Here is a 16,116-nt window from a genome sequence, read left to right as displayed (position 1 = left end):
GGCTCTCTGACAATATTAGCAATGAAACCATAATCTTAGGAGATGTAAATATTAACTGGGCCTCCATCCAGTCTCCAACCAACCCTCTTAACATCAATCTATATAACTTTTCCCAGCTAATCAACACCATAACCCACCCATCAAAGGACCCCTCCAGTGGCACCATCCTTGACTGGATTCTAGTGTCACACCCCCACTATTTTTCAGATAGCGGTACCCTTCCCGACCCTCTTAGTGATCATCTGCCTACTTTCACTCACCGACTCCCCTGCATCTCCAACCGCACCCACAACTACATCACTACCCGCAATGACAAAAGCTTTAACCCATCAATCTTCATAGATTCCCTGAAAGCAATTAATTGGAACAATCTAAAGACACTGCCCTTAGAAGAAGCAGTTGCCCACTTTAACTCCACATTCTTAGGAATACTTGATTCCCAAGCCCCTCTAAGAACAAAAAGAATAAAAACAAATTCAGCCCCCTGGCTAACCAAAACCACACTATCAACTATGCGCCTTAGAGACAAAGCCTGGGGACTCTATCTGAGAAATAAGACCCCAGATCAACATATTGCGTACAAAACCCTTCGAAATAAAGTAAAAAAGCTAATAATCTCTGATAGACAAAAATACTTCTTCACACTCCAAAACAATAATAAAACTAACCCTCAAAGATTCTGGAAGGGGATCTCCATCCTCCTTAACCCCAGCAAACCACACACCCCAACCCCAGACCCAAATATCCCAGACTTGGATTTAGCTATACAGTTCAACTCCTTTTTTATCGACTCTATTAGCAAACTTACCTCCTCCTTTACATGCTCCACCTCACCATCTAATACACCCCTCCCTCTCCCGCAAACAACCCTATCCCCAATTCTACTTCACACTGCCTATCTTCCACCTTATCCACTACTCTAACTGCCCCATCACCTGTACCCTCCTCAAATTCTCTCTCTCTCCATCCCTCTCTATTCTCATTAAAACCTATACCCACTACCACTATAAAGAAACTCCTTCAGAAACTGAAGCCATGTACTAATGCCCCTGACAACATTCCCTCTTACTTCCTACGTATAGCCGCAGATGCAATTGCCTATCCCATTAGCATTTTAATCAACCGTTCCATCCACGAATGCACTGTGCCCCAACTGTGGAATCAAGCATTCATCATCCCCCTGCATAAAGGAGGCAACAATTTTGCAACGTCAACAACTTTCGTCCTATTGCTATTCTGTCCCCCATTTCCAAACTTCTGGAAAAGTGTATCCACCTTCAACTCTTGCCACATCTCTTAGATAACAACCTGCTAACCCCTACACAACATGGATTCAGGCCAAATCACAGCACTATGACAGCCCTCTTGTCCTTTCTTGAGACTGTTAACACTGCACGTGATTCCAGCCACATTGTCTCTACCCTACTACTTGACCTCTCCAAGGCCTTCGACACCATCTCACACAATTTGCTCTTAACCAAACTGTCAAAACTTAACCTCTCTCCCTCTACCATAAATTGGTTCTCCAGCTATCTATCAAATAGATACCAAGCTGTAATATGGAAAAAGGCCACTTCCCCATTCCTTAGTACCCCCACTGGAGTTCCCCAAGGATCTATTCTTGGTCCCCTCCTCTTTAATATATTTATCAATGATTTTCACAAATCTATCCCATTTGCAAACATCATCCAATATGCAGATGATTCTACCATCATCTGCTCTGCCACCTCCTCCTCTCTGCTCCAAAAACTTACTCAGGAAGCTTTTTCAATTACTGAACATTGGATGAAAATAAATCACTTAGCACTCAATGCCTCCAAAACAAAACTTATGGTATTCACCCCCTCCAAATCCACTTCCTTCAATATAAACTCTTTCTCAATTACCAGCCTAAATAACTCACCCCTTGAACTAGTGTCTGAAACTAAGCTACTAGGTGTACAAATTGACAATCGGCTTAGTTACAACTCCCATCTACAACTAAATATTAAAAAAAAACATCAAAAACTAGGTATGCTCTACCGTCAGAACCAATACCTTACAAGCTCCTCCAAAATCACACTCGCTTCCTCTTTTCTCATCCCCTCCCTTCTCTATGGGGCCCCATTACTGACTAATCTTCAGACCTCTCTAAAAAACCAGCTTTCCTCCTGCTATAACAAAATTGCCAAATTCGCCAACAGCCACAGGTCCGCCACCCACCACTGTTCCTCTCTCCAAAAACTAAATTGGCTCGAATTACCTAATCAACTCATATATATACAGCTGACTTTCGCTCACAAGCTCATTCTTAGCCCTTCTCTTTGTCCCTCCCTGTCTTCTGCCTTCAAAATGCACCTACCAAATAGAGTCTTAAGGTCTAACAATCAAAACCTAGTGGAAGTACATAAACCATCTCATCCCCCAGGCAAACATTTACTATCTTTTAACCTTGCCCGTCTCTGGAACTCACTTCCACCATCCATTCGTACCACCACTAACCAGTACATGTTCAAAAAATCTCTTCATACATATCTAAGGTCCCAATGGGATTGTTCTTGCTCCCTCCCCTCATAAATCTATGATATCCCATACTCCTTCACACTTATGATACATAACTCTACCTAACAAAGCTTATGTTCCCTCAGAATATCTACTCTGTAATGTAATTTTATGTTTTCTTCTGAACAACTTCTCCGAATGCATATCACATTACTGTTTTTAACTTATTCACCTGACGTTAATCCTCATCAGATTGTATTGTTTTGAATGCTTCTTGAATTTTGAGCTTAAATGTTTTAAATGTTTTATCTCTTACTCTGTATAATTATTATTGTAGTTTTTTGTATGTACCTAATTTTGTCTGTATTGGAGCTTTTCTCCCCAGGACTCCATTGAAAACGGGTTCTTTTGGCCCAATGGACTATCCTGGTAAACCAACTGCAAATAAATAAATAAAAATAAATAAAATTTTACTTTTAGTACTACAAACTCCTAACAAGTTTCTTCCTTACTTTTAAGACTACCCAGTTTATAACAGAGGCAAACTATAGTACTGATTATAGGCACCAGTCCTTGATGTGTGTATAGATTGCATATCTGCATGATATATGCATGTTCCAATTATACTGATTACAGATTACAGAAGGTCATTTGTGCCGCTGTATAGAGGTATAAAGTTACATTCCAATAATGATGAAAACCTAAACAGTATTGTATATTTGTGAAGTGTGGTTTTTGAATCCACAACAGATAATTATGCTAAAATACGGTACTGTTCTTTTGTCCTACAGACTACTGCATGCATACTTTTCCTTTTACAGTTTAGAAATGCATGCCCACTGTTATTTAAGAATATGGCACACTGCTTTGTGCTACACACTAAGGCATGCACATTTTCTTTTACAGTTGGGCTATGCATGTTCAATTTGATACAACTCTAGAGCTCTACTGAGTGTGCACCTTTAACTCCCAGTGGGTGTGGCTTCAGCCTTTAAAATAATCAAGATATCACATTACAGTTCTAACAAATACTAATTGACAGAGGTCCTATATCAGTACAATTGTGTTTGCCATCATTTATGCTTCAAGATAAAATATTCTGATACGTAGTATGTAGCATGGTTTTGGAATTGTTAATGCAAATATGAACAGGCAATATTTGATGCCTAGAGGTGCAGTAGGATGTAACTGCAGAAATGCCTGGAGACGTCACTTGGCTGTAATGAGCTAAATACCAACTAAGCTGTCCTTAACTTTTAATGCTACAAAATTACTATATAAATTATTATTATTATTATTAAAATACTATTTAGACAGTACTGTTCTGATAAATACATACCACATGCTTCTCACATCCTTACTAGACATGTGGCATGGAATCAAACATTCGAGACTCTCTCCTCAGCAGCTGTGGAAAAAAAACAGAACACCATTATGAATACCAACGTTGACTATATTCATCTTTTAACTCTTATAGATACTCACTGAATTTGATACTTACACATCTGTGGGGTGTCTCCTGCCTGACACCTTCCAATCCAAAGTCGAGGGTAGCCCGCTTCTTCCTCCGGCAGTCATCAAAATGATGTATGCATTACTCACCTGTGTAGGGGATACCTGGTGACTTGGTTAAGGCCCTGGCAACATTATTTCAGGCTTCAGATTTACATTCTGAGCCAGAAGAGTCCCACTGAAGTAAGCTGGGCCCATGCTGCCTAACTAGGAGTCCAACAAAAATCTTGGACTCCTGGACACCTCAACTCTGCATCTGAAAATGCACCCCTTTTCCAGCAACTCCAGACAAGCCTGCCATAGTTCAAGCTCAATGTCTAATGAGGATTTCCCACCAATTGCAATTTATATGGTGCTGTTTCCTGCCTATTGCAAGTCTTGCAATTACTGAGAGTCTGCACATTTTGCATTTGCAACATTTGAAAACATTGAGCATCACTCACCATCCCGGAAACACAGTAGGTGAGGGTGTGGAATGCTGGTCACCATGTTTGCATGATGGTAAGCATTGCACGGGTCTATATCAAATCATCAAAATGGATCATTATCAAATGCCGTAACGAACTGCAAAACACGAACCCTAACAATATCGAAACCTCAAAACAGCAAATTTTTTCCCAGGGAAAAAAATTTGCTGTTCCAAGAAACACACACACACCACAAGCACACAAAAAACAGCAATCCACACACATACATTTAAAAGTTACATTTAACCCTACATTACACTGCATACACTACTATCTATCCACTTACCTTAACCCAGACCCTAACCCTAAGGTCCATCACTATCGCACACTCACCCGCACCCTAACCCTAACTCACTTAACCCGCCCCTAACCCCAAATTCTCACTATCACACACTCACCTCACCCACACCCTAACCCTAACTCACTTAACCCACCCCTAACCCCAAATTCTCACTATCGCACACTCACCTCACCCGCGCCCTAACCCTAACTCACTTAACCCGCCCCAACCCCAAATTCTGTCACAATCGCACACTTACCTGACCCGCGCCCTAACCCTAACTCACCCAACCCGCGCCCTAACCCGAATGTCTCCACAATCACACACTTACCTTAACCCAACCTGTAACTCTCCACTGCATCGCTGAAAACATTGAAGCCACAACAATGGCCAAATGAATTCTTTCCCTAGGAAAGAATTTGGTTTGTACAGCTTTGCTGTTTTCAGTGTTCACGATATTGGGTTTGATATTAGATAATTCAAAATTCTGCCATTTTGATGATCTACTATAGACCCGCATTGCACAACAGTGGTGAACAGTGCAATTTCTAGCTTATTAGGTATACAGGCACTTGTGTAAATGGGCTAGTCAAATTTACTATATATATATATATATATATATATATATATATATATATATATACAGTTCTCCTACACTTGCAGCTATTACAACATGAAGGTTGAAAAAACAGTTGTGTATCTTGTACTTCAATGCTATAATCTGCAATCACACAACAATAAAACAAAACTTGCACACCCTGTATTAGAACCCCATACCATCTACACTCCTCCCTTACATTTAACACCTGTTGCCACTGGATTAGTGAGATGATATTTGCTGTCTTAATAGTTATTGTAAGGTTCTACTGTTAATTGTTGTGCAACACAGATTACCATAGTTGCACAATGCACAATATTATCATTTGAATGCATCGGGTTCATACGTGTGGCTGTCTGGGTCCTGTCTACAATATGGTGGTCCACTCCTCCATTTTGTGCCTACTGCAGTTCATGCAAACCAGCTCAGGATAGCTAAATACATTTATTTCAAGCAGTGCATCGTGCAACACTGGCAATAAAATAAATAAATAAATAAATAAATAAATAAATAAAAAGGATAAAAAAATAATTAAAACTTAAAGGCAGACTGTCCACAATTTTACAGAATGTCCAGATATTTGCATCATATATTTGGCCTGTTCCTTGTAAAATGCGTGGTTTATTGTGAAATCACTGAAGACTGCAGTCATTATATAATGACATACACATTTCTGTTCCGTATTTCATATCTTTCAGAAAATACATGCTTGCCCTTTGTCCTCTCATTAGTTTAGTGTTTGAGTGGAACAATCCACATTCAGTATACAGGTTTCATGGCCAGTAACACTGGGGTGAACCGCGAAACCTTGCCTACATGCGCCGAACGTCATTAATATTCATGGCACAAGGCTGCATAATGACACGCGATGAACAGTATCATGTATACGAATATACTCCATGTAGGTTGTGCTCAGAACCTACATGGAGTTTATTGAATCCCGGGGTGTGTCTAGTAAGTTTAGACTTTAATTTCCATTTTCCAGTAGTTGCTTTTTTTGACAGCCAGAAGAATTAAACTTAGCAAGGTCTTACCCTGTCTAGGTAATTACAACTCTGTATCATAGCTCAAAAAAAAAAAAAAAAAAGCTTTTCCTTAGTTACAACGGTTTGCTCACACAGTATTTCTGTTAGAGAAGACAGCAGGGAATTTTTAAAGTCTGCCAAGTCATTATACTCCCAAAAATTATGTTCCCAATTGTCTCTCTCTTCCCCATTACACCTCTAACATTTGCAATCTACCTGAGGAAACTTCTTTGGAGTCTGCTTGGGGTATAAAAAATACCTATGCAAACACTTCCAAGCAAAGATCCTAAATCCTAAATCTTCTAGACTTTGTTGCATATTTGGGAGCCATGCATATATTCTCCCATCACAAAAGGTTTCTCATCCAGGAAAAAAGAGGTCTCGTCACTCATTAGACCCATTATATAGTACAATGCCCCTTTTGGTATGTACCTCACAAGACATCTACAACAAGTGGAAAGACCACAGAAATACCTCACAAAGAGGATTACCAGCCTCAAACAGATGCCCTACGCAGACCATCTCAAAAAACTCCAGCTTTACTCCGTCGCATATCGCCTACTCAGAGGTGATCTCTGCCTAACATACAAATCTATGTCAAACCCAGAGCTGTTGGACATGCTCCACTTAAAGAAATCCCAATCCCTCTGAGTTACATTCTCTAGGGACCTAAACCTTGTCACCACAATAAACAGAACATGCTGGAGGGATAGATTCCTGTCCCAGAGACTTCCCATACTCTCGAACAAACTACCTTTCTATATCAAATCTCCTCATTAGCACTCTTCAAGAAAAATCTTGATGATTGGATGGGAAATAGGAAATTCATCCCAAGGATCACCTCTATGGCTCTGCTCGACAGGGGCAAATGAAAATCATTTTCTTGGGTGGCGAAAGCCAGGGTACCTTTTTGTCTAGGCTTGTATAGACACTAGGGCTGATAGCCTAGTACCTACCTATGAACCTATGAACCATTGTATCTTTGTGAATTGCTTATCCAATGTCTCTTCCCATTCCTTTCAAATCTCTTCTGAGTGATTCCTACAGTTGTCATGCAACATTTTATATGTCCTACTAATTATCTCTTTTTGAATTGCAGCTTCTGTTCTAGATTCTACTAAAAATTCTACCAGTGCTGGTCTTTCACTTAGGATCCTCCTATTTCTTTCTGTTTGCCTATACTCCGATATCAATCCTTGATAGGGAAGGCAATCTCTAGCCTGCAGTCCAAAGGAATTCTCCTCTTCCCATTCTCTTGCCTTACCCTGTCAAATTACTTGCTCCTAGTGCCTTGGTTCCTTTGCCATTTTTCTCCAGTAAATTCCAGCCCACTTTTGCCTATTCTTCGTACTCCTAATTGCAGTCATCCCTATTGGCAAAATCTCTTTTCTCCATCCTCATGTTGGCTTAGTTCTTAGAATACCTTACTTTATGAACATATTTTGTATGGTTATTGTTATTCTCCTCAAAGATCTGCATCCAAAATAGCAGTCTCTCCTTGTTTCCTGATCTTCCCCATTTCATCATCATCCCTTTCCATTTTGAATCATAGCTTTCTGCTTGTGCTATGTATTGGAGCCTTAACTGTGTAGCTCGGAAATACCCCTTCAAATCAGGTAATCCAAGACCACTTTGTTCTATTGGAAACATCAACTTATGTAACTTAACCATTGCTCTCTTCCCCTCCCAGATTAAACCTTCACTCTTTAGTAATTGGTATCCACAACTTCTCCGCTGGTTGATAAAATATGCCTGACCTGTGTCTAAAACTAAGGGGACTAAAAACATTTGTACTGCTTGTATCTTGCTATCCATATCCATAAAAAAGAGCTTCCAGTTTCTCAGTTTTTTTATTATCTTTGTTTAGTCTCTTCCCAAATATCCTTAGCTGACAAAACAGACTCATTCTTAATCCATACTCCTAAGTATTTTATTTTATCGTGTCCTCATAAATATGGATATTTCTGAACCAATTTGTGAGTGGGTACATATTCTACAGCTAGGGTCTGTTTTATTTTCATTAATGTTGAATCCCAGACTTGAAACTGTCTTAGAATGTCCACAACACTGAAATGTCCTGTTCTGGTTTTGTCAGGTATAAAATAATATCATATGTAAATAAAACCAAATTTTCTTGGCTACCATACCAATTATATCCTTGAATTTCTGAGTCCCTTATTTTCTTTTCCAGTGATTATAAATATAATGCAAATAAAGGGGAAAGAGGACATCCCTCCTGGCTCCTCTGCTCAAACAGAACTTATCAGAGAGGAACCCCTACACACACTTTCATTTTTGTCTCTGATCCCTCATATGTCCTCCTAATCAACCTTATAATTTTATAAGGGAATGCAAAAGCTACCATTGTTCTACTCATAAAATTCCAGCTTACTCTGTCAAATGCTTTCTCTGCATCGAGATCCACCAACAACAGTGGTATTTTCTTATATCCTGATTCCCTTTGGATCATCATTGTTCTATTAATGCTGTCAAATGTTTGGTTCCTCACCACAAAGCCACATTGATCCATATCTATCAATTATGGCATCAGCTTTGCCATTCTTTTAGTCATTATAGACGTAGACACTTATAATCTTGGTTTAGAATTGAAATGTGCCTATACGAAGTTGAATCTGATGAGTCTTTACCATCTTTAGATATTACAACTACCACCGCTTTCTTCCAGGATGTTGGTGTTTCATGTCCTTTTAAAATACTGTTAAACAAAACCTTCCAGATCTTTATTACTTTCTTCCCTTCTAGCTTCCAAACTTTTATAGGAATACCATCTATTCCTGGAGACTTTCCCGTAGATTGGTTATACATCAACATTTTTATCTCATTTCCTCCTATCTTAAATATTAGCAATTGAGCCACATTTACATCTAACCTTGGCATATTTAATTCTTCTATAAACATTTCCATTTGTACTTTTTCTTGATTTCTACATGTCTCCACTTCATGCAGATTTTCATAAAATTTCCAAATTATTTCTAATACCTCTACAGGATCTCTGGCTATTTTTCTTGTTATAGGCTCCATAAGCTTGTAGCAACCTCTTCTGCTTTCTGTTGCCTGAGTCGTTGTGCTAAATGTTTTTGTACTCTGGAGTTATTAACAAAAACAGTTGCTTAACAGCAGTCTTTCTAAACTCATGCATATTATCTAGATATTCCCTTATTTTCTTTTCAGCACTCTGCAATTGCACCTCCTCTTGTTCTCTGAGCATCCCCTTATTCTGCAATATTTCAACCTTTGTCACTCCCTCTAAATAATTCTTGTTACTTCGTAACCATATCTCTTTTTCTTTTATTTCCACCATATTTTTAAACTCCACTTTAATTTCATCACACTCTTTACTATATTTTTAGAAGAAATTTCTATCTTTTCTAATAACTCCTGAATAGTTTCTACTCCAGATTCCTTAAATTCCTCTCTTTTAAACAGATAGGTGGAGAAGTTCCAGTGTCTCATTTTATTTTCATTACCCTCCATTTTTATTTTTGTTATTTTTGGCACATAATCTGAAATAGCTATTGGATGTGTATCAAAACTTTCCATTAAACGAACATGCTCCTGTAAAATACAATATCTGTCTAGTCTAGCCCAGTTTTTGTATCTTGGGGAATAACATGTAAATTCTCTCTGAACTCCTACTACTGAATTCATATCTTCTATACCAGATATTTTCATAAATTTCTTCAAAAACTCTACCCCCTTTTGTTATATTTTTCCTTCTAGGCCTCCCAGATACATCCTTACTTTCGTAAATTAAATTCCAGTCCCCATCTATAAGTAATAGTTCCTGCTGAAGGCTGATTATTTCTTCCACAATTTTCTTAAGTTCCATTGTTGCAGCATAATCCTCCTCCCTTGCCAGTAGTCCCGTATTACTACAAATCTAACATTATTATCTTTTTTCCGTCTTCTATCACTATTGGAGCTCCTCTTGCAATTGATATAAGTACTTCTTTTTTCATTTGTCCCAGATATTCCACTGAACAACCATCCTGAAATCTTTTCTTTATCAAATTCACATGTTCAATTCTTTCCAAATGTGTCACTTGTAGCGTTTTTTATTTTCACTTGTAGCATTTCTATTTGTACTCTGCATTTTTAATATAGCTCACTTTTCTTTCTTTTTTGTATATGTCTGTGAGAGCATTCACATTTAAAAATAATATGGAAAGCATCATTAAGATAAGAAGTTATTATTTCCATCTGTTATATATAATAGTTTTAGCTTTTGTGTTACATGCATACACTAATGTTTGGCAGAATGATCTTTTATAAAGTTATTTCTTGACATATCCATTTGAACTTATTTCACATCTTGCAAAATGTCTTGTTTTAATGAATACCCTCAAAAAACACACCTCCAGAACACTCCCCAAACCTATTAATGTAATACTAATACACAAAACTATGTACATCTTCAAATAATAAAGTTTAACCCTCCTAACAGCAACAACTGTTCCAGATTGACAGCCACACTCATAGTCTTGAATTAACCTATAATGAATAAAAACAGGAGTATGCCCCAGGAAGCAAATATTCTGCCACAAAACAAGAATATATAATATCAAACACTGAAAATAATTGTGAAATAACCCAAGGCACGAGGAGCATTAAAACTTAATTTAATTTAATAAGGAAGGGAGCACATATCAATCAAACAGATGTAAGCACTTTCACAATAGCTTCATCAGACCATACAAAACCCGTCCCTTGTCACTCAAATTTATCTACAAACCCACCAATGAAAATTGAGATACTTTAATTTGACTATTATACATCAATTAAAAATACAAACGTCACAAAAACCTATATTATCAAATGTATAACTCCTCAAAAATATAGAAATATAAAATAAATTTATAAAGGCACAAACATAAACTAATAAAAACATTAACTATACATATAATAACAAAAATATATATATATAGATGATGGGTATTGACTGCATCCAAAGAAAGGGGTGCTGAAGGGGAAAGTCCAAAAAAAAAAACAGAGGAGAAAGGATATTTATTCCTGTGGATAGCTATGGATAACTCAAGTACCATTTTGAAATGACCAATCTTTCGGAACTCCTGTTCAGATGTTCATTGCTTGTGAAGTGAATAAGGAAGGACAACTTGTATGACAACAGAACATTTAGCAAGTGGTTGTCTAGGGCTATCACTTTTTTATCTCACCACCAAGTATTACAGGCAGAGTCAAGGCACACTATTCCAGGGCCTTGGCTTCAACTATGGATTTTTTTGGAAAGAGTGGGAGTACAGAAGTATTCTAGGAGCAGCAACTTGGTTCTCTTGTCAAACTTTCTAAAATTGCTATAACAGATTCCTTTTCCAGGTCTAGGACAAGCTGTGTTAGAACTGTTCACCAACGACTTTGAGATGCTTGCCCTTCCACCTCCTAGGTGTTGTGAGGCATGGTAGTCCCCCCATATTATCTTAGAATACCACAACAGTGATCAGTCAAACACACTATAACGGTACATTTACTTACACAACTGTACAATGAACTTCATTTGAATCATTGCTGCAGTAGTCAGTACCCCCCCTTTTGGTGTGTTTTTTTATGCCAGGGTGTGGATATGTACTTTATATCTTCCTAGGAAACTCTGCTTAGGGCTTGGCATCCCTCTTTGCAGTAACAAACAGAGGAGAACTAATTATATATAATACATCTTCAAAGTTATACATAAAACATATATGTAAAGGAGCATAACTAAAACATAAAAATAGTAGAAACTATAAATTTTTTTCACATATACATAAAACATTATCTAATAACAATTAAAGGCAGATGTGACAACATCTACAAGTACTTATAAGCCAAGCACTATACAAAGTGTCAGTGAGCAGTTTGGCAGCAATGATGTAATTAAAAAACTTGACAGAGAATAACATATAACTTTGGGTGAGGTTATATGTGAGATAAGTTAAACTTTTATACAGTATAGAGAAAAACATGTGCAGGGAAAGATAGAGAAGGTATGCCTGACAAAAATAGTACAGTTGAATGACAGCACAAGAACAGTGCCAAGAGCTAGCTGTGCTAGGAAGTTATGCATGTGTACATTTCATATGTATGTCAGTATTATACTCACAAATACATAATATATATACATATACAATTTACCTACTGTTGGTAGGATTTATGTATTGACTCACCAAATAAAAAAAAAGTCTGTTTTGTGCATAGTCAAAGTGTAAAATCTTTCTGGGTATGGAGAATCACACACAAAGATGCAGAAGCACAGGCACGGGCCCACCCCCTTAGCTCACCCTGGCCTTTCTCCCTCATATTGTGACAAATATCAATGGACAATTAACTACAGTTTTTCCTACCAGTCTGGTTGATATGGGCATCCGGAGACATTGTGACAACTGCCTCATGTACACAGACAACAAATTAGTACTACCATCCAGGAACACAATTTGTGAGAGATGCAATTACATTAGGAAGCTAGAGTCCATGCTTTCTCTCCCTTAAGCCAGTATATCTGTAACCAAATAGGTTGTCAGCACAATCACTGCTCCTGAAACACCACCCACAATCACATATGCAGCGGTCCTCCACATAAACATAACCAAACAAAGGAGACCTCCGAGGCAAAAAAACATGTGATGTCCACAGCTCTCCACACCACATATAATGCATAGTCCACATACCTGTGTCTCACAGCCACTAAGGCTTGACCATAAACCCAACATGTTAGTTATAGGAGACTCCATTGTGAGACACACAGATGTGCCTCTCACCAGGCTGGATAAGGAGAAAGTCACGGTTACTTGTCTGTCAGGTGCCAGAATCCACCATATCACACATGCACTCAAGTCTCTCAACAGGTACTGTTATGACTCTGTCATAGTCCATGTTGGCGTGAATGACCTGAGATGCAACTCTCTGGACTACATGAAAAGAGACATGATTGACCTTGCTGATTATTTGTCCCAGGCAGGTATGGCCCCAGCCTTAAGCAGTATCCTGCTGTCACTCAAAATGATGCCTCAAAAACTGAAAATGATTGATTTTAACAATTGGCTTAGTTTCTGGTGTCATTCCAGGGGGATCCAGTACCTGACAGTCTGGGAAAATATGATCGACACACCACAATGCAATAGAAAAAAATCTGTTGTAACACTCACTAATTAATCTTTTTTGGTTTTACACTGCTCTTGCAATCTGTTTAACGACTTGCATCTCTGTTAGACTAACTGTACAAAATTTTACTAGAACTGCAAACATATACCTTCTCTGATATTATTCAATTAATAATGAGTGTGAGACTGTAATTTAGCTTATATTGTGTTACATAGTCCATATTCTGTTTTTGTAGCTTTCCCCCGGGTCCCATCTCTACTGGGGCTGTTAAATTAGGCTACACAAACACACACATGTATATAGAGAGACCTATGCACGTTTGCATATGTATTATCTATACACAGATATATACATATACATATGTAATATGTATCTACACACACACCCCATATATATTTAAAAAAAATATATATATATATATATATATATATATATATATATATATATATACACACACACACACACACACACACACACACACACACACACACACGCACACACACACACGCACAAGAAGAGAGAGAGAGACATACGAAGGCCGTTCAGGAACAGAGAAATTGGGGTGGCAAGACTTAGAAGGATTAAACACAAACATCCACATCACAAGGAAGGGCTATGGCTAAATAACAAGAAAAGGGTGCAAAGTGCTCTTCTTCTTTCAGCTTTTCCCAGTTAGGGGTCACCTCAGCAGATCATCTTGTCCACTCATGATTGGCATTGGAATTTTTACAGTGTCAAATTGCCAGCCCAGCACCCAACCTTCCACAGAAGGCACACACACATACCTAGGGCCAATTTAGAGTGTCCAATCCACCTACAGCAAGTCTTTGGGAGGAAACTGGAGCACCCAGAGGAAACCCACACGACCACAGGGAGGACATGCAGACTCCGCACAGAAGGCACCCCAGCCAAGGATCAAAACAGAGAACCTCTTGCTGTGAGATGGCAATGTTAACTGCTGTACCACCGCGGCCACCCTAAAACATAGAAAAAAAAGATAATCATCATAAATTTATGTTAGCAAAGTCTTATTGGCAAGGGAAGAAAATTACACTGGTACGTACTTATATTTCATCTAAAACTGCTACTGCGGGGTTTAAGAGTTAAGAAGAAATAATAAGCTTTCAGCAACGATTATTGCAAGTCAAGTTCTACTTCCCACCCATAAGTAGTGAGAATGTATCAGGGGACCTAGAAGGGAAAAGAGAAGAGGGTAATACTTCTGAAGTAGTGTATGAGAAATATTTGGTAAAGAAGAAGTGAGTTTAGAAGCCAGATCTCAGGCAGAATTCAAACATTTCTCAACATACACTAGCTGGGCTATTCTGGATGGAAATTATATTTCACTGGAGCATGTGTACTTAATTGAAAGCTCTGCAACCCAGCCAATATCATACCAAGCACCAACAGAAATTAAAATAAAAACGCAGGGCAAAAATGAGATATTGGCACGTTTCTACTTATCTGCTAAAAAGAGGAATTTTAGAAATGGGTTCTGGATACAATTAGAGTGTTATTAGGAAAGACCAATTACTTCAGAAGGGATGGCTAGTGAGTGGAATAAAATAAAAATGGACTTTAAAACATGTAAGAAATAAAACAGAGAGATGGGAAAGCAGCAACAGGACTTCGAGGGGACGACAAAAGGTTAAATATTCCAGAAAGGGAATTGGACAGAACAAGAGGAGCAACTACAGAGTGCTAAAAGAAAAATAAGTGAGTATTTGCATAATATGCAAGAGTGTAGGTGGGTTGCAATTAAGCAACTATTTCTTTTTTCACTAAATATTTTTTTTATTATTTCAAATAAGATGTCTTAAACATTACATGAAATAAAGATAAATAACATATTTACAATTCTAAAACATTACTAACTTCAAACCATTATATAACTATTTACATTGGTGTCTATGCAAATAACATTGAAATTCTATATTATATAGAGTTAGAAACATAAGATGATATATCTTCTTCGATATTTTCAAGTATTTCCAGTACTTTCATCCAAGAGTAATAGTAAGAAGTAGATCTTTTAGTTCTGTTCTTCACTGTTAATATTTCCATGTGAGCAACTGTTGTTGTTAAAGTCTCAAATTCCTTGAACGTAGGCCAAGCCTCATTTTTCCAGTGTATAGTTATGATTTTACGTGAAATTGCCAATAGTGACTATAGGATTTTAGTGTCTTTTTTGGTACACAGTTTGGAATAGGAGAGTTGAATAAAATTAAAGACTTTGTTAATTGAAAATTATCATTATAAACAGTCTGAAAAAATAATTAATGGGTTTCCAGTACATATTGAGACATATACATTCATAAAAACATGCTGCCAATCTGCTTTTATCTTGATATGGCATCTCCAACATTGATCTTCAATAGAATACATTTTGGCTAACCTATGTGGTGTATAGAAACTTCTGTGTAGATATCTCCAAGTGAATAATTGCCAGTATTTTGATAATGTAGAAAATTTGGAAGATTTTAGAATATTACTTTTTTCTTCTTCAACTGGAGGATGGTTGTTTATTAAAGTATAATAATCCCAGTATGATTTTTCATGATAGTTTTTTTGTTTTTTTAACAATTTTATAGATATTAGACAAATAACCTGTACCCTGATAAGGCTGTTTTGTGATAAGAA

The sequence above is a fragment of the Protopterus annectens genome, chromosome 6.part0, assembly GCF_019279795.1.
Source record: "Protopterus annectens isolate FY-2018-M chromosome 6.part0, PAN1.0, whole genome shotgun sequence".
Taxonomy (NCBI): Eukaryota; Metazoa; Chordata; order Ceratodontiformes; family Protopteridae; genus Protopterus; species Protopterus annectens.
This window is presented reverse-complemented; position numbering follows the sequence as displayed.